The 26,273-nt window shown below is 39.9% G+C and overlaps 1 protein-coding gene and 1 long non-coding RNA gene across 5 annotated transcripts in view; one reads left to right on the top strand and one right to left on the bottom strand.

The window, feature by feature from the left end:
• gab2 (GRB2-associated binding protein 2) overlaps window positions 1-26,273 on the top strand; it is a 317,736-nt gene that overhangs the window by 141,500 nt on the left and 149,963 nt on the right. The window lies entirely within an intron of this gene.
• LOC148149782 (uncharacterized) lies at window positions 19,948-22,340 on the bottom strand. The gene is made up of 3 exons (XR_015757359.1): window positions 22,003-22,340; window positions 21,698-21,806; window positions 19,948-20,414 (listed from the first exon to the last, which is right to left on the bottom strand). It is a non-coding gene; the product is annotated as an uncharacterized LOC148149782 (long non-coding RNA).

The raw sequence follows: 26,273 nt of genomic DNA on the forward strand, positions 1-26,273 counted from the left end.
TCCCCTCCAAGCCAAACATTGGCTATAAGACTGGCCCAGTTCAGTTTTTGCTCAGTGGTGTCCCGCAGGATGTACATCTCTTTCAGCATGACATCACAAACTCAGAGCAGTGAGCAAATCAATTTTTGAAAAACCATTCTCCATTTGTGACCCTAGAATATTGTCACCCTGGAAAATATCACAATCTAGCTCAGCTCATTCTCAATGGGTAACCATATTTATTGCATGGTGATCAGATCCAAGAATTTTAGACAATGTTTGTCTTCCCCATTTCCAGCCAATTTCAATGTTCAGTTTTCTGACAGAAATGAGAAAATGAAATGCATACCAGGGATCAGGCTTTATCAGTAAAAGTTGGACAGTGTATCTCTTCACTGGGGATGAGCACTGTCCAGTTTGCATTGTGCTGGCTTTGATTCACACGATAAAAGAAGCAACAGCCCAGGAAATAAAAAGAGAAAAGGAATAAGCAAAAATATATCTTGAAGTAGTAAAACAAAACACCAGCCGTTTTACTCCTGCATTGGCATCATACTATTTATAAACAGTTGGTTTGTGTTATTTTAAAAATATTAGATAAAAACATAAATATATGCATTTTTTTTAAAAAAGTGATGCATGTCAGATGAATTCATCAGGAAAACAAACCTGTTAAAGAGAAAGTAAAACTTGCAAGAAGAGAATATGAAAATGGAATGGCAATCAACATCAAAGGGAATCCAAAAATCTAATGGGAGGTGAAAGAGAGAGGAACATGATGGAATTACTATGGGAGTGGTGCAGAGCAAACTGGTGGATCTACAGTTTCCCAGTTTCAGCTGGACTTTGTCTTAGGTTCTTAAAAGGGGTAGCTGATAAGGTAATAGATGTGGAACTGTTAATTTTGCAAACTTCATTTGATTCTGAACAGATTGCAAAGTATCAAAAGTAATCTGAGCTGAAAATGTGTTGCTGGAAAAGCACAGCAGGTCAGGCAGCATCTAAGGAGCAGGAGAATCGAAGATTCGGGCATGAGTCCTTCTTCAGGAATGGCCGACCCATTGTCTCAGCCTGCTCCTGCCCCATCGAACTAAATAATAAGAAGCTCCCATCAAAAGTAATCTGTCTATTTAAGAAGGGAGGGTGGCAGTAAATGGTAAACTGTAGACCAGTTGAATTATTTTGTGGTAGAATCAATTATTGAAGAGATTACAGCTGGGCTATTACAAAATATTAAGGTATTCAGAAAGGATCATCATGATTTTGTGAAAGGGAAGTTATCTTAAACCAATTTATTGGAGTTCTCTGAAGGAGTAGCATGCACTGTGGATAAGAGGGAGCCAATTGATATACTGTATTTAGATTTCCAGAAAGCATTTGACAAGGTGCCATGTAAAAGTTGACTGCACAAAGTAGAAGCCCATGGTGTAGGCAGTAATTTACTATCATGGTGAGAAGATGTCTGGGAGAAAATGGAGAGCATGTATAAATTGATCTGTTTTTGATTGACAGGTTGTGAACAGGGATTCATGCAGGCATTTGTGCTTGATGTTCAGCTTTTTACCATTTATATCAATTACTTGGATGAGGGGAGCAAAGGTATGGTAGCTAAATTTACAGATGGCACAAAGATACGTAACAAAAAATGTTTTGAAGAAGACATAAGGCTGCAGACCAATTTGGATAGTTTGAGTCACAAGGAATTGTTGAGAATAATTCATTTAATGGATTTTCAGAATCACAGTTTGATCAGGGTTTCAGACAATACACTGATCCTTCAAACAGCTTTCTCAGTAAGACAGAAGATGAATTGGGTAGATTCTCTTTCTCTCCCTCTGTCTCTCAGTAGGCTGTAGCCCAACGGAACTCCAAACAAAGCCATAAGCCCCAGGAAGGTGATGAACAGTAAATCTGCAGCTGCATAGGATTGGTTACATGAAACTTTTTAAAAGTGAATTAATGTTGTTTTAGTGATTCCCTTTTTAACATGAAACCTCCAAATGTACATTCACAATCAAATGTCTTCATTGTATTATTAGCAATGGTGTGAGGACTCTGGACGCAGATCTAAAATGCAAGGGGTTACTTAAAATAAAAATACATTACTTGAGTGAAAAAAACACTGATGGACTAATTAAAGGATGCTTTAAAAGTATGTTAGGGGCAAGAGAATAACCAGGAAAATGGTAAGGACCATTAGCAACCAAAGTACTTTGTTATATTCACTATAGAGAACGATGATGTAGGTATGGAAATTAGAGAGTGGCACTGTGATATACATGAACAAATTTGCATTGAGAAGGAACAGGTATTAGTGGTTTAACAAAGTTTAAATGTGAATAAGTACACCAATCCAGATGATTTGATTTGATTATTGTAATCACACGTACCTAAGTCAGTGAAAAGCTTTGTTTTACAATCAGTGCAGGTAGGTCATAGCAAACAAGGACATACAGATCATAGGATGCTAAGACAGAGTGATGCATGCAAATTACACTGCACAGGAGGTGCGCAAAGCAAGATCAAAATTAACAAGATCAACATTATTTGAAGTTAGAGAGTCCATTCTTCAGTCTAATAACAGCAGGGAAGAATCTGTCCTTGAACAGGCTATGTTCAAGCTTCTACATCTTCTGTGTGACAGAAGAGGTTATAAGAGAGCAGTCTTTGGTGATGTTGGCAGCTTTCTGTGGCAATGAGACGTGTAAATGGAGTCCATGGCAGCCTGGGCTGTGCACATAACCTTGTGTAGTTTCTTATGGTTCTGGGTAGCCTAGCCTGCTGTGGCAGGTAACGGAGGAGATTGCAAGGGTTGACATTAGTTTTTAAATCCTTGCGGGCTGTAAGAGGAATGCCAGAGGACTGAAGGACAGCTAATGTAGTACCAATATTCAAGAAGTGTAATAGGGATAAACAAGGAAATTACAGGCCAAGGAGTCTGACATCAGTGGTAGAGAAATTATTGGAAAAAAATTATGATTTAATGTCCAATTGGAGAGGCAATGATAGTCAACATGCCTTTGTCAGGAATAGATCATATAAAAAAAAATTCTGAATTTTTTTGAGGCGAAGACTAGGTGTATAGATGAGGATAGTGCAGTTGACGGACATGTACATGGATTTCAGGAAGGTTTTAATAAGGTCTTAAATGGAAGACTGGTCAAGACTTTGAGAGCCCATGGAATCTAGGGCTAATTGGGTCCAAAATTGACTTCATGGAGGCAGATGATGATGGTTCAAGGTTGTTTTTGTGATGGGAAATCTATCTAGTGGAGTACTGTACCCATGCTGCTTGTACTATACATTAATAATTTAGACATGATTATAGGAAGGATGATCAGCAAGTTTATAGATGATAGAAGTTATGAACCAGGCCGGACCCCCGAAAAACATTTCAAGAAAGTAGCCCAGACCCTAACTTTGTGAGTTGTTTTCAGCAGGTGTAGTGCGGAAATTCTCACTCCAGGAGGGATGAAGCTGGTCAAACCACTTAGTTTTAAACAAAACAGAATTTATCTACACAATTACCGAATGAAACACAAACAAAAGAGAACACAATTCAGAATAACTTAACCTATCTGAAACCCCAACAGACTATCCCAAATTAATGATGCTGTTCCAAATACTTGCAACAATCCCCATAATCATCCCTTGGCACAAAATGTGAAATCAAACACAGGGTCTTACAGTAGAGAAGTCAGAGAGAGAACATGGAATGCCTTCTTCCAGGTAAGTGTGTCTTGGATCAGCAGCCTCAAAACTCTGCACTATAACCAAACCAGAGAAAAGCTGAGCTGGGAGAACTGGCCACTCCCCTTGCATTGTCCAAGTGTTTTTTATTACAACTTGAAAGCCTTTTTCCTGAGGCAGTATCTGTTAGCTATAATTAAATTGGCCCTAAAACCCACCCAAGCCAGACCTTTCGGAATCACTGCTTTTACAACCACATGGGGATAAAAAGCCAAGAACAACATAATCTTGTTAAAGTAGCAGAATTATCACATATAAAAATTGTGGTAAACAACAAGGAGGAAAACCTCAGAAGTTACGTGACCATGTGAGTGCATGCAGCCATTTCAAGGATCTACACATGTTAATCAGCATTGGCACACTGACCATGGCATTGACTTCCAGTTCCAGAAGTCATTGCTGCACAAAGGCCTCAGATGTAGAAAATAGAATTTAATCCTGTAAAGTGTGATGCATTTTGGGAGGATTAACAAGGAAAGGGAGTACATGATGAATACTAGGAAGCCCAAGAAGTACAGAGCATCAGAGGTACCTTGCTGTGCATATCCATAGATCCTTGAAGACAGCAGGAAAGGTATATAAGGTGGGTAAGGCATCTTATTACAAGCACAGATGGTGGTCAGTGGCAAAGAGGCTGGTGAGCCTGGACAGGTCTTTGCCCAGTGCAGGGGAGAGCATTCCCAGTTGGGGAGAGCGAGTCCAGTGTGGAGCATCTGCAGGCTGCATGACTTAAGAAGGACTGTAATGTTTAACTTTTAACTTTATTTCTTTTTTTCTATGTTATTCTAAGAAGAATTGTAATGTTGAACTTTTTAATTTATTTCTTTATGTTTCTATTTTTGTACCTAAGATTTTGTATCTAGGTACCTTTATACGTAAGATGGCCCCAGGAACTGCATCTTTGTACACTTTTCACTGTAGTGCTGTATCCCTGTGCTTGAGTACACATGACAATAAATTCTAATTCTTATTAAGGTGGTTAAGCTATGGAATATTTGATTTTATTAGTTGAGGCATTGAATATGAATATCAAAGTAGGGAGCTATGTAAAATTTTAGTAAGTTCACAGCTGTGTACCGTTCTGGTCTCCATGCCAAAGGAAGGATATGATTGCACTAGAAATGGAGCAGGGAAGATTCACCAGGATGTTGTCTAGGATGGAGTGGGTCCATGAAGGAAGACTTGATAGGTTGGGGTGGTTTTCCTTATGGCAGAGTAGTCTGTAGAAATTTATGACAGGCACAGATAGGAAGACATTTTTCCCATTAATAGAGGAGTCATTAACTAGGGGCCACAGATCTAAGGTAAGGTGAAGATGGTTTAGAGGAAATTTAAGGAGAAATATTTTCACCCAGAGGATGGGGGTATGTTACCTGGACCTCACTACCTGTAAGAGTGGTAGAGGTGAGAACCTTCACAGTGTATAGGAACTATTTAGTGTACACTTACAAGCGAAATGGTGGAAAATGGAGTTAGAGTAGATCGGTGCTTGACACATGGACAGTTTGGACCACGCGCTTTCTCCATGTTGTAAATCTATATGACTCTGTGACTTTTGTGGGCAAGAGATGGAAAGAGCATTTAGGGAGTAAGTTTTAGTGTAATATGTGGGTATGACTTAGAACTCAATTGCCAACTCTAAGAGTGGTGTAGCTGATAAATGATTTCCAAAGAAAATTGCATTGGCATTGAAGGGGATAAACTTGGGGAGCAACAGGATAGGGCAGGGAATGTTTTAGTTAAGATTACTCAGTTGAGAGCCATACAAGACACAATGAGTTGAATGGCCTTCTCTGTGCTGTAAGTGAATCGATAATTTGGATTTAATGCAGGCAACAGGAGTTTCAACCACTCGAGAGCCAGCAGGAGCCCAATTCACCTCTTTTAGAAAAACCCACTGAATTCAGAGCCATTCAAACACTGGATAAAGACCCCATAGACAAAATTTGTGCCTTTTGAATGGCAGCGCCATGGGAGACAGTGGCTGCTGCTGGAATTACATCCACCTGAGGCTTTGGATCATCACTAGATCTCAGGCCATAGGTAACTAATGGCAGAAGGAAAGTGATGGGAGAGTAGTCAAAGGAGTTGGGCCTGAGAGTGGATCTTAGTGGTTCCCCCTCCATCTCCTAGATTAAGCACTGAAAGGCTCTGAATGACTGATAGCCCCCTCTGGGAACCCACATGGATCCCACATTTTTGTGCTCTCCCATGGTGTCATTTGGTGAATCAATGCACTTAGTCACTACTATCAAAGCCAACTCCGTCTTCACCCAACATCCTTTATCATTCTCTGTAGATGTTAAGATCAGGAACCATGGCTGATTTCCACTCCCCATGAGAACCTAAACCCTAGCCTCATTCCCATATAGCGCCAAACTCTCACGCACAATCCCTGGTCCTATGGCATTAAAATAAATTTCATACTTCAATTGCTCACTCCCACAAACCAGCTAGCTGAGGATTGTTTGAAAATTAAAACTTGGAATAATTTGGTCTGTATATTTTAAAAGATAAACCTTTACTGCAGGGCTTACATTGAGTTAAATTAAAGCATTTTTTTCTTGAAAATATACTTTGTTGCTTTATCCCTCTATTCTGCTACTTAAAGATTTATGAAACAAATTCACTCTCAGAAAATGGGTTAAGTTGTTGAGATAATTAATATCCCTGGAACAAATGTGTTAGATCTGCAATAAGTATACCAATTGAAGAGCCATTTATTTAATTCAGTAAAAAACATATATGAATTGTGATTGAATTTGATTAGTTCATTTGAGTTTGAGATGTATATTTAAATTTTCTCTTCCCCAGTTAAATTGCAACATCCTGTCTTGTGCCAGTTGAATTGTTAATTCCATTGTGGAGAAATCTATCGTGGAAGGAGAGCAGTACGCCACCACATTAGGATAATAATCAAGCCTTATATATCACATTTGGGATTATCAATATTTTAACTGTACTTTGTGATCAGCCTTTAAAGGCTGTGGAAATTCTCACATCTTGTTCTTGGTGGAAAAGTAGATCTTCCTATGTATTGCTGTCAACAAATGATCTTTCCCTGAACATATTTATCTGAAACATCACTGTGTGAAGCTATGACTAACAAGCTGTGTAAATTGATATTGATCCCAAATACTAAGAGCTCTGGCCTCAATTTTGTTTCTCTCAAATCAGCACTGAGATGTGTTTTGTGGGATAGGAACAGCATTTGGAGCTCCTTTCTTTGCCCGTTAGATTTTGTTTTGTTGGAAGTGCCCACCATCTTAGTTGGACAGATGAAAATGATTGATTATGACAAGCTGGAATCATAAATCTGAAATCCTATTATTTTAATGTCCTGGTAACAGTAATATTTTGCAACTCTAGATACAAGGAATGTATATGTGCTTGGAGCTCATGTTTAAAATTTAAAAGGGCAGTTTCAGCAACTAAATCTATTACAGCTTATGTGAGCTGTTTAATGGGAAATACGGCAATATTTTGTCCTACAACTCCTAAAGGACCATTAAAGGACATATGGGGTAAATGATATATGAAATATTTAAGCAGCCCTGAGACTTCTGAATAGGGTGGAGTCAGCAGCACAACAGCAGCAAAGACAATGGGAAATACTGCATCATAATTTCACTGATAATAGTGGAACTACAGGAAGTTTCACTTATTCAACATTTTATAAATGTGTGAGCTTTGTGGAATTTCAGTTGTCAATGATGGACTAATTGGTAACAGGTGAGCAACTTTCCATAGAGAATTTGTAAGTAGCTTCTACTACGAGGATTTCTATTCCTTCATCAAACACCTGAATCCAGAGGAACAGAATCGATGTCCACCAAAGCTCAGTTAGAAATCAGAATTTGAATTTGACCCAACTCTTGTCCCAAGATACATGCCCTGTCTGAGGGAGTCATATACCTTTTAAACTGCTGCTGTCCCCGTGTTGGAAACACAAACTTACACTCAGTCGGTTTAACTTGCATGCTCATTATAAACTTCTCAAACCTCCAACCCGGGCTCCATTGACTTCATTTCTCATCATAAATTCTGAGGCATCATATTTAATGTTATTGATATTTTGAAAGAGTGTGACTGGCTATCAGCTGAACTGAATGATTCACTCAGGGGTAACCTTTTGTTTTGTTTCACAATCGAGTCAAACAGTGGCTGTTATTACATCTGTATCTCTTTTAATAACAGTTCACAGCAATATTACACTGTGTATGGTCCACCGAGGTTATTCCAGGTGAAAAGTGATTAAATCAGCAGTCCCACAAGATGAATGTTATTGAGATAGATAAGATCTATTTAATTAAAATTAAAAAAAATTGTGGACTGGTTCACAGATGGTGATAAAGCAAATTTGGTCTTTCTCCTGGTAGTAACGTCAAGCAAATACACATTTTTATTGTGTAGTTGATTTCAGCTGGGATGGAATAAAGGAATGATGAGCCTGACATAATGTGGGACTGCAATAAGCTACACAGATTCCAACATGCAAGAGTGATGGTGATAGCGTAAAGAATATGCTTATCAGTCATGGCTGAGAGATTTCCATTATCTATAAATCAAGTGCATGAGTTGTCATCCACAAAATTACAGCAACAATGTTTACAGACAATAGACGCAACACCCATTTCTTATGCATTAAGCCATTTATTTACCATTTGCAATCAGTTAAGATGCTAAATACTTGAGTAAAAATGTGGATACTGAAGATCTGAAACAAAAACAAACTTTCTGGAGAAACTCAGCAGGTGTTACAGCATTTGTGGGTAGAAGGAAAAGTCAATTTTCAAGTTCTGTGACCCTTCTTCAGAAGAATTCTCACTGGACTCAAAATGTTAACTCCGCTTTCTCGCTACACCTGCTGAGTTTCTGAAGTAATTTCAGCTTGTGTTAAAGCCTTGAGTTTAGCAATACACATTGAACTGTCAAGTTGGTAATGTAACATGCTGTTTAGCAATACATGTTGTTCCAAATGGACATCAACCTGCAGTGAGGCACTTTTGAGATGAAATTTCCTTTGTCTGAGAGCCTGAAGTCAGATACCCAGATTTTCACTCCCAAAATGGGTGTGCAGAGACAGAAAATTTGTTAATAAGTCTTTGTTAACAAGTATCTTGAACTGTCAGATTTTGTTTCTGAGCTGACAAGTATATGCTGGATTTGTGACTGATGCCCATGGGAACAGTCTAAAGCCAGCCCCTCTGGACACCACCAATGGTCCCTCAAATTCTCAATGACAATTCATGCTGCCCTTCCCACCACCCAATAACCTTTCAAACCTTCATACCGACATGCCTATGTCTGTGCACTCTAATAATCCTCAAGGAGCCTAGCTGCAATAAAATGAAACAAAGTTCCAAGTATCAATTACAGACTTCACTTTATAAAAAATCTCTGATAAAAGCCTATTTAATTCAATTACATCCCTTCAAGTAGTTCATCCCACAAAAATACAAATATTTGAGTTCATAAATCCACATCAAAGACTGCTAATATTTAATAACCAATTTGAGCTTCCAACTGAAGTGTGAATTTACAGAGCCCCATTGTGATAATAACAGGTTATGAAATGATGCAGTTAAGCAATAATACTATAATTAGAACCCTTAGGATAATATTTGCAATTGAACCTCCAAGACCTGATTTATTTTTAAGTAGTAGTACAAAGTTTTTTTCCTTAAATTTACAAACATGGCAGCCTGACAGCCCCACAGACCTATCTGCCTTTATGAGCATTTAAGTCTACTCTGAAAATTGTTTAGTCATAATTTGCAGGATAAGGCAGCCAGGCTCTGTTTGAACTCAACTGGGTTCAGTTTTCCCTCATGTGAGTCATGTCTTGTCACAATTCCCCTCCCAATGAGACTGATTCTTTTTTAAATAGGATGGGACCTCTATATTTTAAGTTCCTGTTCCTACTGAAATGAAATTTCTTTAAACAAAGCTGACTTTTAGACTGTCTGGTTCTATGCCTCAGACGAACTGGCATGTAAATTAATATCCTGATAGACGAAATCTCTGGCAATGTATTTCTTCAAGCCAAGTTATTTTAATGATTCACATAAAAATTGAGCAGCTTTAATTAAACTGAAATGGAAACTCGGTTTAGCTACATGCCACTGATTAAGGAATTACCTTCTTTTAACCATTACTTGAATTCTGCTAGGCTTCTTCATTTGGAGGAGATTTGTTTTTCTTTTGTTACATATTGATAAGTCTAACTTATCAAGTTAGCAATAAAATTGTAGATTATCATATGTCTATGAATAACTAACAGTTTGCTAAATTGACATCTATTTAGAAACTTATCTAAATAATGTCTACTGGCCCCTCTCGCTGCCACTTCTCATTGTTTAATATTTTCTTCTGTTGTACAATCATGATATAAATGTAGCCAATTGTAAGCTGTCGACGCTATTTTCATTCAACTTTTCAGTAAATGTTATTGTGCATCATAACTCTTGTGAGTTCCTCAATTTGGCTTATGTTTTAAATATGAATGTTCATGGATTGCTACCTCTTATGATAAATCTGTTTGTCTAGATATTTTTTAAATGCAGAATTACTTAGTATCCAGTACAAGTGATAATCAATACGTTCATCCATCAGACTAAAATTGGAAAGAATTCATATTATATTAAGAAAAATTATAAAATGTTATCAGTAAAGTGATCATGATACACAGCATAACACAGCGATGTTGCTCTTTGCACAGGACGCAAGCAAATGTATATTTAAACAAAGTGAACATTTCAACAGAGGCTCACTGATGATGTTACCTAGTATGGTGGCAAAACTTCTGAGAACAAATCTACCAGCTCTGCGAGCAAACTTGCAACCTGAATCACACCCTGAGCTATAAACCTTCACAAAAATTGCAAAAACAGTGATGTTTTAATTTGAAATCATTGTAAATTGCTCACATATGCATCTCAAAAAAGGACACTGAGGGAATGTAGTGAAAATACAGTTTTGTCTTTCAGTTGGCAAAGAGCTAGCAAGTCCCATCCCACTCTCCTGCACTGGATCCATAGCTCTAATGGTCATATCATTTTGTCTACCGATCTAAGTACTTTTTAAATCTGATGAGAGTTTCTGCTTCTACCACCTTTTCATGCACTGAGGTCCAAGCAGGTACTATCATACACTGCACAAAAAAACTTCATCATCTTTCTTCATTTCCCACTGTTCCTTCAACCAATCATTTTAAACCTAAGTTACATGGCTTTTGATCTCTTGATTAAGGTAAATAAGTTATTCCTATTCACTTATTTTTTTCTCTCTTTATTCACACCTCCTGGCATGTAATTCACACTGAGGACAAATTTGTGACTGTGTTTCCATGGCTAGATTTTCCTGGAAAAGATGGCTATCCTGTTTATAGCTTCTGGGATGCCACTCTGTATTAAGCATAACTGACCAAGAAACTCCCATTCTTACCAACTATCATGGGCATTTCAGAAGATAAGGTGCTAATGCAGTGGTTATGTCATTGAACTAAATGGTCCAGAACCTCAGCCTATTCATTTCCAGTGATTCCAGAAATGCCAATGCCAAACACAGCTCAGTTGATCCTCCAGGGTCCATCTTGCCAACGTCTCGGTGTTCACAGCAAAATTGGGACAGCTATCTTATTAGATTAGTCAAGCCACAGCCTGGTGTAGTAATACTCTCAAACTATCTCTGAGGTACAATGTCCCACATAACACCATCATTCCTGGGTTTGCCTTGTCCTGCTAAAAAGACAGACTCCCCAGAGGTGGCAGCACTGTGGAATACAGTCAACCAGGGAGTTGCATTTGGAATCCTCAATACTGTCTCCAGACCCCAAGAAACCCATGACAACAACTCGAACAGAGGCAAGGAAATCTGCTGAAAACTATGTACTGCACCCACCAATCAAGCAGCACTCACAAAGAAATAAATTATTCACTGAGACTCCCTTTGAGTTCCACACCAACACTTGATCTCATTATTGCCTTGCTCCAAACATAGACAAAAGAGATGAATTCCTGAAGCAAAGTGAGTGTCGCTGCCCTTGACATCATGGCCACATGTGACCAAATATGGTATCAGAGTCCTGGGAGTCAGGTTGAAAACACTCTATTGGCTAGAGTCACATCTAGTACAATGGAAGAAGGTTGCTGTTGTTGAAGGGCAGTCATATCAGCCCAAGAATTTCAATGTGGGAGTTTTTTAGGACAATGCCCAAGGTCCAATCATCTTCAGCTGCTTCAATGCCCTTTCTGATCATTGCACAATGTTCAATGCCACTTCTGTAAACAAAGACTGCAGATATTGGAAACCAGAGTCTAGATTAGAGTGGTGCTGGAAAAGCACAGCAGTCAGGCATCATCAGAGGACCAGGAAAATCGATGTTTCAGGCAAAGGCCCTTCATCAGGAATAGAGGCAGGGTGCCTGCAGAGTGGAGAGATAAATGGGGGGAAGGGGGGCGGTTGGGGAGAAATTAGCATAGAGTACAATAGGTGAATGGGGGTAGGGATGGAGGTGATGGGTCAGAGAGGAGAGTAGAGTTGATAGATGGAAAGGAAGATAGGCAGGTAGGACAGGTCATGGGGATGGTGCTGAGCTGGAAGGTTGGAACTGGGGTGAGGTGGGGGAAGGAGAAATGAGGAAACTGGTGAAATCCACATTGATGCCATGGGGTTGAAGTGTTCCGAGGCGGAAGATAAGGCATTCTTCCTCTAGGCAGAGGTGGAGAAGGCCCAGGACCTGCATGTCCTCGGCAGAGTGGGAGGGGGAGTTGAAATGTTGGGGCACAGGGCGGTGGGGTTGATTGGTGCGGGTGTCCCAGAAATGTTCCCTATAGCGCTCTGCTAGGAGGCATCCAGTCTCCCCAATGTAGAGGAGACCGCATCGGGAGCCACAGATACAATAAATGATATTGGTGGATGTGCAGGTAAAGCTTTGATGGATGTGGAAGGCTCCTTTGGGGCCTTGGATGGAGGTGAGGGAGGAGGTGTGGGTGCAGGTTTTGCAATTCCTGCGGTGGCAGGGGAAGGTGCCAGGAAGGGAGGGTGGGTTGTTGGAGGGCATGGACCTGACCAGGTAGTCACGGAGGGAATGGTCTTTGCGGAAAGCGGAAATGGGTGGGAAGGAAATATATCCCTGATGGTAGGGTCCGTTTGGAGGTGGCAGAAATGTCGTCGGATGATGTGGTTTATGCGAAGGTTGGTAGGGTGGAAGGTGAGCACCGGGGAGGGTTCTGTCCTTGTTAAAGTTGGACGGGTGGGGTTTGAGGGCAGAGGGGCGGGATGTGGACGAGATGCGTTGGAGGGCATCTGTAACCACATGGGAAGGGAAATTGCGGTCTCTAAAGAAGGAGGCCATCTGGTGTGTTCTGTGGTGGAACTGATCCTCCTGGGAGCAGATATGGCAGAGGCGGAGGAATTGGGAATACGAGATGGCATTTTTGCAGGAGGTAGGGTGGGAAGACGTGTAATCCAGGTAGCTGTGGGTGTGGGTGGGATTGTAAAAAATGTTAGTGTCAAGTCGGTCGTCATCAATGGAGATGGAGAGGTTCAGGAAGGGGAGGGAGGTGTCAGAGATGGTCCAAGTGAATTAAAGGTCGAGGTGGAATGTGTTAGTGAAGTTAATTCATAATATTAAATCATAAGTAAAGCTTCCTGTCTTTCAAGGAAAACAGTCACAGCTAATATTTGTGACTAGATAAAATTTTCCAACCTTGGCCTCATTGTCATTAATGAAGGGCTGAAGAAGGGCTTATGCCCGAAACGTCAATTCTCCTGCTCCTTGGATGCGGCCTGACCTGCTGCACTTTTGCAGCAACACATTTTTCAGCTCATTATCATTAATGTTCTTGTCTCCGGTATACCACATCTTCCCCACAGGATGGTGACCAGGCTGTTTGCAGTACTAAAGCTCTGGTCCAACCAGTGATGTTTAGTGTTTTAGCACTACTCTTTCATTCTATGGCTTGGTTAATAAAGTTTAAAAAAATCACAAAACACCAGGTAATAGTCCAACAGGTTTATTTGAAAATACAAGCTTTCAGAGTGCTGCTTTTTTGTCACGTTTTGTGATTTTTAACTTTGTCCACCCCAGTCTAACACCGACACCTCCACATCTTGGTTAATAAAGGTAAGCATGCCAAATGACATGTTAACCACCTTATTCACTTGTCTTGCTACTTTTAAGGATATGTAAACAAACATTTCAAGTCTCTCTGACTTCACCATGATCTCCCTCCCATTTATTACATATACCCAAAATACATTACTTTACACTTCTCCAAACTGAATTCCATTTTCTGCTTTGCTGTCCAACTTGCCATGCCATCTTTGTCTTCCTGAGTCTAAATCCTTGCTCCACATTGTCAACCATTCCGTCAGGAGTCTCAATCATCAAAAAGACTACAAAAGCAAAGAGCTGAAGACTAAACTTTGCAGGATCCAACTGATATTGACCATCCATCAGAAAAATGCCCATCAGCCATTACTTTTCCCTGACACTGGATGAACTTTAGATCCAATTTGCCACGCTCCCTTAGATCCCAAGGGCTCACCCAAATTTTGCAAGCCTGTCATTTGGAAGCTTGTGAACAGCCATGCTGTAATCTTTGGAGTCTACAGCCTCTACTCCACCCTGACCCATTCAACGTGTCACCTCTTTCAAAGATTCAATCAATTTCAATCGAATGCAGTTGGCATGTTTTATGCTTCTACTTTGAATAATGAATCGACATCTATCATATAAGTGAAGAAGGCCCATCAATGTTAAAGTAATTTATTTGAATCATTGAAGTATTTGAGTATCTCCTCAAAGGGTTTGGGTGCAGATTTCAAATTATACATCTGCTTGCATTTTTAAACTGAGTTGTAAAGCTTATACGTTTATAAACAAGGGGCAAATTCTTCCCAGCCCCTGAATAACATAGGTATTGGGGAGTTGGTCGGGAAAATTGGATGAAATTGGCAAAAATGAGGTTTTCAACATCAAGACAGCAAAGTTTGATGCTCCAACCAAGTGGCAAGATAAGAGTGTTACTAATGAGCAGTGAGGTGCTTATTGGAATCTATTTGCATGAATTAGCATATCCTTATTATCTGTTCCCATACTGGCTGAGCTTACATGATGGTCTCTTCTCCTCAACCTCTCCCCTCGCCTGAGGCATGGTGACCCTCAAGTTAAACTACCACCAGTCATCTCGGGCTAATGACAGAGCAGCTCTATGATCCTCTGGGACTATGGCATCTTTACCCTGCACCTTTTAATTAACTATGTGCAGTTTCCCATTCTCCCCAAGTGACAATCAGAATGGGTACCTGATGACTCCAGCTCATCACCCGCTCCTCTGTTTCTTCATCTTGGACAGTAGGCACAACACCCATACCACTTTCTATGAAAGTTGGCATCAAACACCAAGCAACCTCTCTGAATCCTTATGGCACATCTCCAATCCACTTACAATGTGCTTCTATATATCAACGCTGGACTTGATTGTCCCTTCAATGTGCAGGGACAGATACCCAACTCATGGATTCAACCTAGGTGCATCTCTTCACTCGCTCTCTTAGCGCTCAGTGACTTTGCGCATACAGGTAGTTCTTCTTTAACATGATGGTTGCATTCTTGTGCAACCCTACCCTATAGAAAAATCACACTTTAGAAACCGTTATTAAAGTGTTGATGATGTAGTCACATCACAGCCAACACCCATTTTAAAAATTTGTGCATTAGAAATCGTGTCCCCAATTCGGCAAGCGCGTTATCATGAATTCATGTTAACCAAATGCATGTTAGATGCTCACAGCTTTTCTGCCTTGCCTTTTTTCACATTTTGTCCCCTTGGACTGATCTTTCAACTGTTTGCAGTATTTCCATTTTTACTTGCTGTTTAGCACAGGCACAAAGCCAAGACAACCTATGATGGTTATCAGCAGTTATCAGTCAAGGGAATAGACTTGTTGCTGTAGGGTACGGTTCTATTCATGTGTGTAACACGTACGCTGTGTGTGCATTAGCCAAATAGCCATGTCTTGAAGTTTCAGAGGAGCAGCATTCAATTAATTTAAGGGAGGCAGCCTTCAGTCATGGGGTTCACCTCCAGATTGTTGAAACCACACTGACCACGGTGGCAACTTCAGACCAGACTACCAGAATCTGGTGGTGTGATCTCCTCTGCCAATTCTGGGGGAAAGAGGACAATCCTCCTCTGTATCACTCCATCCAGCTCCAGATCCCTGTTGGCAAATGAGGGTGCCTTTGTCTGTATTCTCCAGGGCAATTCTTTATCCAAAGGAACTGTGCAGGCAGCTCTGGCCTGGTAGCATTTGCCCTGATGAACAACTGTCCTTTAAATGTGGCACCAACACTAGGAATTCTGGGAGTTCCCAGAAGTAGCAAGCATTTTCGCCCCTGAAGATAGAACACTGTCACCATCACATGCATGCCGAAGGGTCAATTTAGTGCTTTAGTAAAGGCAAAACACAGCAGATGCTGGAAATCTGAAATAAACACAAAATGCTGGAAAAACTCAGCAGGTCTGACAGTAATGACAACAACTCAGTCAGTTCTGAAGGATAGTCACACTGGACTTGAAACATTAACTCTCTCTTTCTTTCTCCACAGATGCTGTCAGACCTGCTGAGTTTCTCCAGCATTGTGTATGTTTGTTTTCAATTTACGGCTTGTTTTCTCAACACCAAGAGCATTCATGATTCAGTAGAATGGAGGATAGTGGCTATTATGTGGAAATAATGTGTTACTGACTTACGAATCCCAACCTTGTTACTATCGTAGCAATAAGTGAGCTGGGGGCATAGCACTTGTCTGCAGAGACAACTAAACTGGAAAGTAAATTAATTAGGTTACTCATGACCTCATAGAAGTTAGGTCAGAAAAGAATTGGCTGATACCTCATAGCAAATTGCTGCGTGATATTGATAACATTCACCATTGATAGCAATCAAATGGGAGAATACAACACATTCATAGGACTTAACCAAGCATTGACAACTTGCATCCAAATGAATATATTTCCATTACTTTTTATTGCTCATTTCCTGCATAATTCCCATGAATTATGATCATCACAGTAAAGGAAGAATGGGTGATGCATCAAACAAAATTCTAAGTATGAAGAAATACCAGTCAGCCATGTGGATGTGTTATTTCTATGAAAAAGCTCCGAGTAAAAAGTATCTTTGTGTGTGACAATAAAGTTCATTCATGTTGTGTTCTTGGGGATTTTTTGTACACTTTTCTACAAAAGTAATTAAATCAATTGTGATAAATAATATTAGCGTGTTTTTTTACCAAAAATGGATAACATCAAAGGGAATATGGCCTTTTTTCATATAACTTCCTGGTATTTCTGAATTTTTACACCATAACTAAATTTGCCACTCAGTTATTTCAGTACGTAGACAGTTAATGTAGTGATTTGCATTAAATGTCCTGGTGTTTCGCTAAAGTAGTCATTTCATGCAACTTGTTCAGAATATTAAAAGACTAAAGCAATCTGGTGGCCCATTCAGTTATACAGGTCTCAAATTTGAAGATGTGCAAGTCAGCAAATAGTAATTGTTAATAATAGCTAAGGTTAAAAGATGTGAGAAAAATGCTGTGAAACAACTTTCTTGCATGTGGTTCTGATGGTTCACACCATTGTGATGAGGGTTTGCCTGACACGGATGGAGTTTCTTTCTGAAGTACGACTCTCAGACAAAATGCAGGGGATTAAATGTTCACACATTAAAATTTTAATCCCACAGAGTAATGGGAAGATGCATGTTTGTGTCATCTTCTACGGTGTTCACCATCTGACAACTATCTACACTGGCTCCTGGTGTGGCAGTACCTTGAGTTTTAAATTCTGATTTGTGTGTTCAAACCCATTAGTGGCCATACCCTTTCCTATATCTATTATTTCATGCTACCTTCCAAGATTTCTACAAGCTTTTGACTTTGTTCCCTTGCACATACCTGATTTCCATTACATTTCTTTGGTAGTTGAATGTTCAACCATCAAAACCCAATAGCTCTGGAATGCTGTGGCTAATTCTTTCTGCCTTTCTGTCACCTTCTTGATTTGATTTGATTTATTGTTGTCACATGTTCTGAGATACAGTGAAAAGTGTTGTTTTGCGTGCTCTGCAGGCAGTTTGTACCATACAAAGTGCATCAGGGTAGCAGAACAGAGTGCAACATAATAGGTGCAGAGAGAGAGAGAGAGAGAGAGAGCGATTGACATTAAAATTTAAGAGGTCCTTTCAAAAGTCTGATAATAGCATGGAAGAAACTATTCTTGAACTTGTTCATATCTGTATTCAAACTTTTATATCTACTGCCCAATGGAAGAGGATAGAAGAGAGTATTGCTGGGGTGGAAGGGGTACTTGATTATGTTGGTTGCTTTACCATGGCAGCAGGAAGTGTCGGTGGAATCAATGGATGGAAGGTTGATTTGTGTGATAGATTGGGCTGTGTTTACAACTCTCTGTAGTTTCTTGCAGTCTTGGGAAGAGCAGTTGCCATACCACATTGTGATGCATCCAGACAGGATACTTTCTATGGTGCATCCATAAAAATTATTAAGAGTCTTTGTGCACATGCCAAATTTCTTTAGCCTTCTGAAGAATTGGTGACGCTGTTGTCCTTTCTTGACCATCACATTGACATAGATAGACCAGGGCAGATAGTTGGTGATCATCACTCCCAGGAACTTGACTCACTCGACCATCTCCACCTCAGAACTATTGATGCAGACAGGAGCTTGCCCTCCACTCTGCTTCCTGAAGTCAATGACCAGCTCCTTTATTTTACTGATATTGATAGAGAGATTGTTATCTTTGTACCATGCCACTAAGCACTCATTCTCTTTCCTGTATTCTGTCTTGTCATTGATACTATTTAAACCCATCTCTTTGAGCAAACCATTGATCAGCCAGTCTAAAGAATGAATCCCAAAAGTCTTGTTAATGATTTGTTAAAAGGACTCAACAGGCTGTCAATGTAAGAGAGAGGAATCAATAGATAAACTAGCACAATTAGCACTTTCAATTATTCACCTCTTCTTGAGGGCTGTTTAATTAATTCTATTGGGTTCTGAAGAACAACCCGATTTTGTCACAAGCAGTGCAAGTTTGGAAGAAATTTTGTTTTAAATTAGTTCGCAATTAACGCTGTGATGTTAAAGTTGGCCAGCATTAATTGTAAAAACCGAAAGAACTGTGGATGCTGTAAAACTGAAGTTGCTGGAAAAGCTTAGCAGGTCTGGCAGCATCTGTGAAGAGAGATTAGAGTTAATATTTTGGATCTGGCGACCCTTCCTCAGAACATTGTAAGGAAGGGTCACCGGACCCGAAACGTTAACACTGATTTCTCTTCATAGGTGCTGCCAGATCTGCTGGGCTTTTCCAGCAACTTCTGTTTTTGTATCATTAATTGTAAGATCATACAAACATATGAACAGGGAGGAGGAGAAGGCTGTTCTTCAAGTCTGCCTGCTATTTTGTAATATTATAGTGAATCTTATTGCAATCACAAAACCGTATTCTTGGCTACTTCTGATAACCTCTTACCCAATTGCCTACCAAGAACCTATCCGGCTTTACTTTAAAAACATTCAAAGATTGTGCTTCCATTAACATTTCAGGGAGAGTTCCAAAGACTTAGGACACCGGGAGTAATCATTTGTCTCATTTCTGTTTTAAATGGCCAAACCCTTATTTTTAAATTGTGAGCCCACCTGCATCCCCTGTTCTAGATATGGCCTGAAGAGGAAACAATCTCTCCACATCTACCCTATCAAGACTCCTGAGGAACTTCAGGACAGACAAGCCTAGATTTTTCAACTTTTCTTATAAGACAACACTCCCATTCCAGGTGTTCATCCAGTAAACCTTCTCCAAAATATTCCAACAATTTTACATTCTTCCTTAAATGATGTCCAGATGTAATCTCATCTCTGCCCTGCATAAATGAAGTATAACCTCCCTGTTTTACTATTCACTTCCCCTCTTAGTAAAACATAACACTTTATTAGCTTTTGTTATGACACAAGGAGAACAAGCCAAACTAATCAGTCTTGCTAATGCTGAATTCACAGTATAGTGAAATTAATATATTCAATGACCCTTAAAATTGCCCAATTGTTCCTAACCTGACAGTGTGAATAACAAATCTCAGACACCAAGTTTATAACTTAAATAGAAATTAATGGTTTATTTTAATATTTTTATTTTAACTTCAGCAGAGCAAAGCCAAACAACAAACTAATCAGATTAATATCTTTAATTTACAACCAATCTTCTCTGATTATAACCCTTACTCAGATACACAAACAGTCAGATATGGTTAAGTGATAAATTAAACAGAAAGTAAGAGTTCTAATTTGCTAATTCGATAACATTTCAGCAATGAGCACCAGGTCCTTCCTGAATCCTTGAACAATGCACTATAGTATGGGTATTCAGAATTGTATCTTGAATTCTGAAGTCACTAATCAATGCAAACAGTGTCCAGTAGGTTCTGAGGAATATTCATGTATTTCTTATAAACTGGGATTCCATTCTCAGAACATTCAATAATTCTTTAACTGCATATTAGGGAAGGTGACGGTGTAGTGGTATTATCGCTAGACTGTTACTTCAGAGACCTTATTCTGGCAATGTTCTGGGTATCCAGGTCGAATTCTGCCGTGGAAGATGGTAGAATTAGAATAATAGAGTCATAGAGTCATACAGTTTGGAACAGACCCTTCAGTCCAACTTGTCCATGCTGACAAGACATCCTAATCTGACCTAGTCCTATTATAGGCATTGGGCCCATATCCCTCTAAACTCTACCTATTCATGTACCCATCCAAATAACTTTTAAATGTTGTAATTATCTCCGCCTCCACCACTTCCTCTGGCAGCTTATTCCAAACACACACCTCCCTCTGCATGAAAAAGTTACCCTTCGGGCCCTTCCTAAGTCTTTCCTCTCTAGTTGTGGACACCCTACCCTAGGAAAAAGATCTTGGCTATTCATTCTATCCATGCCCCTCATGATTTTGTAAACCTTAATAAGGTCACCCTCAACTTCTGAAACTCTAGGGGAAAAACAAGCCCCAGTCTATTCAGCGTCTCCCTATTACTCAAACCCTGCCAGTCCCAGCAACATCTTCGTAAATCAATTCTGTACCCGCTCAAGTTTAACAACATCCATCCTGTAGAAGGATGACCAGAATTGTACACAGTATTCTAAAATTGGCCTCACCAATGTGCAAATGCAACATAATGTCCCAACTCCTATATTCAATGCATTGACCAATGAAGGCAAGTGTATCAAATGCCTTATTCACCACCCTGGAGAAAGTGAAGACTGCAGATGCTGGAGATCAGAGTTGAGTGTGGGGTGCTGGAAAGTACAGCAGGTCAGGCAATTTCCAAGGAGCAGGAGAATCAATGTTTCGGATGAAAGGCTTTTGTCCGAAATGTCAATTCTCCTGCTTCTCGGATGCTGCCTGACCTGCTGTGCTTTTCCAGCACCACACTTTCTACTCTAATTCACCACCCTGTGAACCTGAGACTCCACTTTCAAAGAACTAGATCTCTTTGTTTGGCAACACTCCCCATGGCCCTACCATTGAGTGTATAAGTCCAGCCCCTGATTTGCCTTACCAAAATGCAATATCTCACATTTATCTAAATCCTCCATCTGCTACTCCTTGGTCCATTGGCCCATCTAATCAGGATGTATTCTGATATAATCCTCTTCACTGTCCATTACACCACCATCATCTGCTCACTTCCTAACCGTGCCTCCTATATTCACATCCAAATCATAAATAATGAAAAACAGTGGACCCAGCACCAATCCTGTGGCACATTGCTGTATCTGGAATTAGATGACCCATGAAACCATTGTCAATTGTCAGAAAGACCCATAGGGTTCACTAATCTCTATTAGGGAAAGAAACAACTGTCTTTACCTGGTTTACATGTGACTCCAGACCCACAATAGTGCAGTTAACATTTAGCTGTCCTCTCGGCAATTAGGGACAGGCCGTGAATGTCGGTCTGGCGAGTAACTCCCACATCCTGTGAACGCATTTTAAAAAAGAAAATAACTATAAAGAGTAAAACTTGAGCACAGCTTCAGCCCCCAAAATAACCCAGTCAAAACCAATTCAATCTCTGGTTTCTCTTTCTTATTCAACATTCTCTCTAGTTTGATGCCCAGCACTGGCTTTTGTTTCAGAGCAGGATTCAAATGGAGAAGTTGTGGTCTACTTACTCTTTGAGTAGGATGACTGTGGGAGGCTGGCAAGAAGAACCAATCCCAATAACACTTCTTCACATCTGCATCTGTTTCCCCTTCTGCGAGAATCTAGGACCAGAGCACATAATCTTAGAATAAGGGGTTGCACAGAGATGAGGATAAGTTTCTTTTCTGAGGGCAGTGAATCTTTGAAATTCTTTACCAGAGAGGGCTGTTAAGGCTGATTTACTCAGTATATTCAAGGCTGAGAAAGAGATTTCTAATCTGTAAAGAAATCAAGGGTCATAGGGAAACAGCAGTAAAGTGGAGATGAGAATTGTCAGATCCATGATTTATTTGAATAGCAGAGTAGACTTGATGGGCTGAATTCTGTTCCTACTACTTATGATCTTACTATGGTCTTCTGGGTGCTGATATAACAAAAAAGAAAACATTTCTGGATAGTCTGTCAAAAGGCATTCATTTAACTTGTTACTGAAATGTTACTCACACATAGTTAGAATGACCAAACGAGGCCTGGAGGGAGGAGGAAAAAGGGTGTAGGAATAAATTCCAGTCAACAGAGGCATCAGATTGAAGACCTGCCATTGATGGTGGAGTACAGTTCACTTTATACATATCCAAAGTTTGAACAGCTTGAGATTCTGTTTATTGGGATTTAGAAGAATAAGAGGTGATCTTATTGAAAAATATAGGATTCTTAAGGGTCAGTTGGCAGAGTAAATGCAGAGAGGATGTTTCCCCTCCTGAGAGAATATAGAACGAGAGGGCAGTCTCAGAATAAATGGGCACCAGTTTAAGACTGAGATGAGGAGGATTCTTTTCTCTCAGAAAGCTGAGTGTTTGGAACTCCTTGCAACTGAGAGCTGTGGGGCAGATTCCTTGTGTATGTTTTTTTATAGATATTTTTATTAGAAATTTAACATTTTTACAAAAATAAACAAAACTCTCAGATATAAACATTGATATACAATTAACTCAAATATACAATAGCCAAAATTTAACAAGAGACAGAAAAAAAAACTGAAAAAGAAGGAAAAAAACAAAACTCAACTATCTCCTAATCTAACCTACAACTAACCAGAGTGTATATTTAAGTCTCTTACATGCTCGGAATGTGTTAACATCAGATATAATAAAACCCGTATTCGTGCGGGATTCCTCTCCCGAGGGGCCCCGGACCAGCCAGGTTTGTAATCTCAGTTAAATAAAAGCCCTTGTTAGGATAGCCGAAATATCTGTATTTATGTAATTCAAGAAGGGCTGCCATATTTTATAAAATAATTCGGTCTTTCGGTGCACCATATTTGTGAGGAAGTCAAGGGGAATACATTCCATAATTAATCTGTGCCAGTTTGAAAGTCCAGGGGGGCCCTCAGCCACCCAGTTCACCAAAATATTTTTCCTTGCACAGAAAGAAAGAATAGAAAATAGTCTCTTCCCGTACGTGTCCAGGGAGGGAAAGTTCGAAAAGCCCAAAAGGAGAGATACAGGGTCCACTTTAATTTCCGTTCCTAAAATTTCTATCAGGGTACTTGCTACTTTAGTCCAATATCTACGGATCTTATGACAGGTCCATAGGCAATGTACAAGAGTGCCCACCTCTATTTTGTATTTAGGACACATTGGAGATGCTCCTGCCTTAAATTTTGCCAATCGAACTGGTGCTATATGGGCCCTATGAAGTATCTTCAGCTGGATAGCCTGGGTTCTGTTACAGATAGTAATTCTTCTAGCATTTTCCCAAATATCATTCCACGTTTCGATAGAGATTCCTAGTCCCAAATCCTGATCCCATGTTTTAAGCAGATTATCCATGTCTCCCGATACTTCATCATGTAATAAATGATAAATAGTACTGACGGAAGATACCCCCACTGGTCGTAGGACACTACATTCTCTATCTGATTTATAAAGACTATCTAATAACGTAGTCTTCTTCTGTATATAATCTCAAATTTGGAAGTATCAAAAGAGGTCTCCATTAGGTAATCCGAATTTCTGACGCAGCTGTTCAAAAGACATCAGGACCCCATCTTTAAATAGATCCCCTAAACATGAGATACCCCTGGATCTCCAGAGATTAAAAGTGGCATCTGTAAACCCCGGTTGGAATCCCCATGCTCCCACTATCGGTGCATAGGGGGATGTTTTATGTGAATTGCCCTCATTTTGCCGCATTATATTCCAAGCCTTAATTGTATTTAGTGTTATAGGGGTTTTACAGTGATCTGTAATGATTTTCCTCTTGTCTGAAAATAAAAGGTTAATAAGTGGGTATTTTACTTGAGAGGCCTCGATATCCAACCAGATTGATTGTGGATCAGACAAGACCCAATCAGCTATGTAACTTAATAGGGAACTTAACTGATATTTCCTAAAGTCTGGGAAGTCCAATCCTCCCCTTGTCTGTGGAAGCTGTAGCTTCTTCAGCTTAATGAGGGGCCGCCTATGATTCCAGATAAAGGAACCCAGCCAGCCATGTAATTTATATAAAGCCGTCCTCGGCAGCATCACCGGAAGCATTCTCATAGGATATAGGAGACGGGGCAGGACATTCATTTTGATTAGTGCTATTCTACCCAACCAGGAAATTAGAAGGTCTCCCCATCGCTGGAGGTCCTGCCTTATCCTTTCCAGTAAATGCACAAAATTAGCCTTATACAACTGACCAAATACTGGAGTAATAAAAATGCCTAAATATAAGAAGCCCTCCAGGGACCAACGAAAGGGAAAAAGGGATCCGTCCACTAAGTGGGGTATCATAGCAAGGCCACCCATTGGCATAGCCTCCGATTTTGAAAAATTAATTTTATAGCCTGAGAATGCGCTAAATGTATTAATAACTTGGATTAGGCGAGGTACAGACATCAGAGGATTACTGAGGAATAGAAGAACATCATCTGCATAAAGGGTAATTTTATGTTTACCTGTACCAATCCTCGGAGCAGTTATATTAGGATCAGCTCGTATAGCTTCTGCTAGTGGTTCAATTATTAGCGTAAATAACAATGGCGAGAGGGGACATCCCTGACGGTAGCCCCTACCCACACTGAAGCTATCCGAACCTAATCCATTGGTAACCGCAACTTGTTTGGGATCACTATACAATGTTGAGACCCATTTGGTAAACACCTTTCCAACGCCAAACCTTTCCAATGTGTAAAACAAATATGACCATTCGACCCTATCAAATGCCTTTTCCGCGTCTAATGAAATTACTACTCCTGGTATCTTTCCCTGATGGCAGGCTTGAATCATATTCAAAACCCTTCTAATATTATTGGATGACCTACGGCCCTTAATAAACCCCGTCTGATCCTCCTTTATAATATGTGGCAGTATCCTTTCTAGTCTCAGTGCTAACGTTTTAGAAAGGATTTTAAAATCTACATTTAGCAAGGATATTGGTCTATATGATGTACAATCTTCTGGGTCCTTTCCTTTTTTAAGGATAAGAGAGATATTTGCCTCTTTCAGCCAAGGCGGGTGACAGCCCTGACTATATGCATAGTTATACATGTCCATAAGTGGACCAGCCAATATTTCTGTAAATTCTTTATAGAATTCAGTTTGAAAACCATCTGGGTCCAGTGCCTTACCACTCTGAAGTTGCCTAATTGCATAAGTATTTCTTGGACTGTAAGAGGAGCATTTAGGACCGATACTTGTTCCGGAGTTAGGCCTGGAAAGGTCAAATTTTTAAAAAATGACTGCATCCTCCTAGTCCTATCTTCACAATCCTGCGATTTATATAATTCAGAATAAAATTCTCTAAAGATCGCATTAATCTTTTTATGATCATGAGTCAAAATACCCGTACTTTCCTTGATAGACGTAATAGTCTGAGGGGCCTTTTTTTTTCTTTGCAAGAAATGCTAAGTATCTACCCGGTTTGTCGCCATATTCATATAACCTTTGTTTTGCAAATAATATTTCCCTCTTAGCCGTTTGAGTAAGCGTAGTGTTTAGAGCTGTCCTAAGAGCCGTAAGCCTTTGCAATTTAATAATAGAAGGTCTATCAGTGTATGCTGTTTCAGCTGCTTTTAAGCAGGCTTCAAGCAGATGCTGTTGTTCTCCCTTCAATTTCTTCTGGGTCGCTGAATAGGAGATGATCAAACCTCGCGTGTAAGCTTTGATGGTCTCCCACATCATTGATGGGTTGCTAGCTGTACCTGAATTAATTTCTAAAAAAGTTTTAAATTCTTGAGAAAAGTACTTTACAAATTTACTATCTTTCATTAAGAAGGGGTCCATACGCCAGTGCCGAGGGGATGTCCCATTGT

This window comes from Chiloscyllium plagiosum, unplaced genomic scaffold (genome assembly GCF_037043375.1).
Source record: "Chiloscyllium plagiosum isolate Xiang-an unplaced genomic scaffold, Cpla_swu_hap1 HiC_scaffold_6, whole genome shotgun sequence".
Classification (NCBI taxonomy): domain Eukaryota; kingdom Metazoa; phylum Chordata; class Chondrichthyes; order Orectolobiformes; family Hemiscylliidae; genus Chiloscyllium; species Chiloscyllium plagiosum.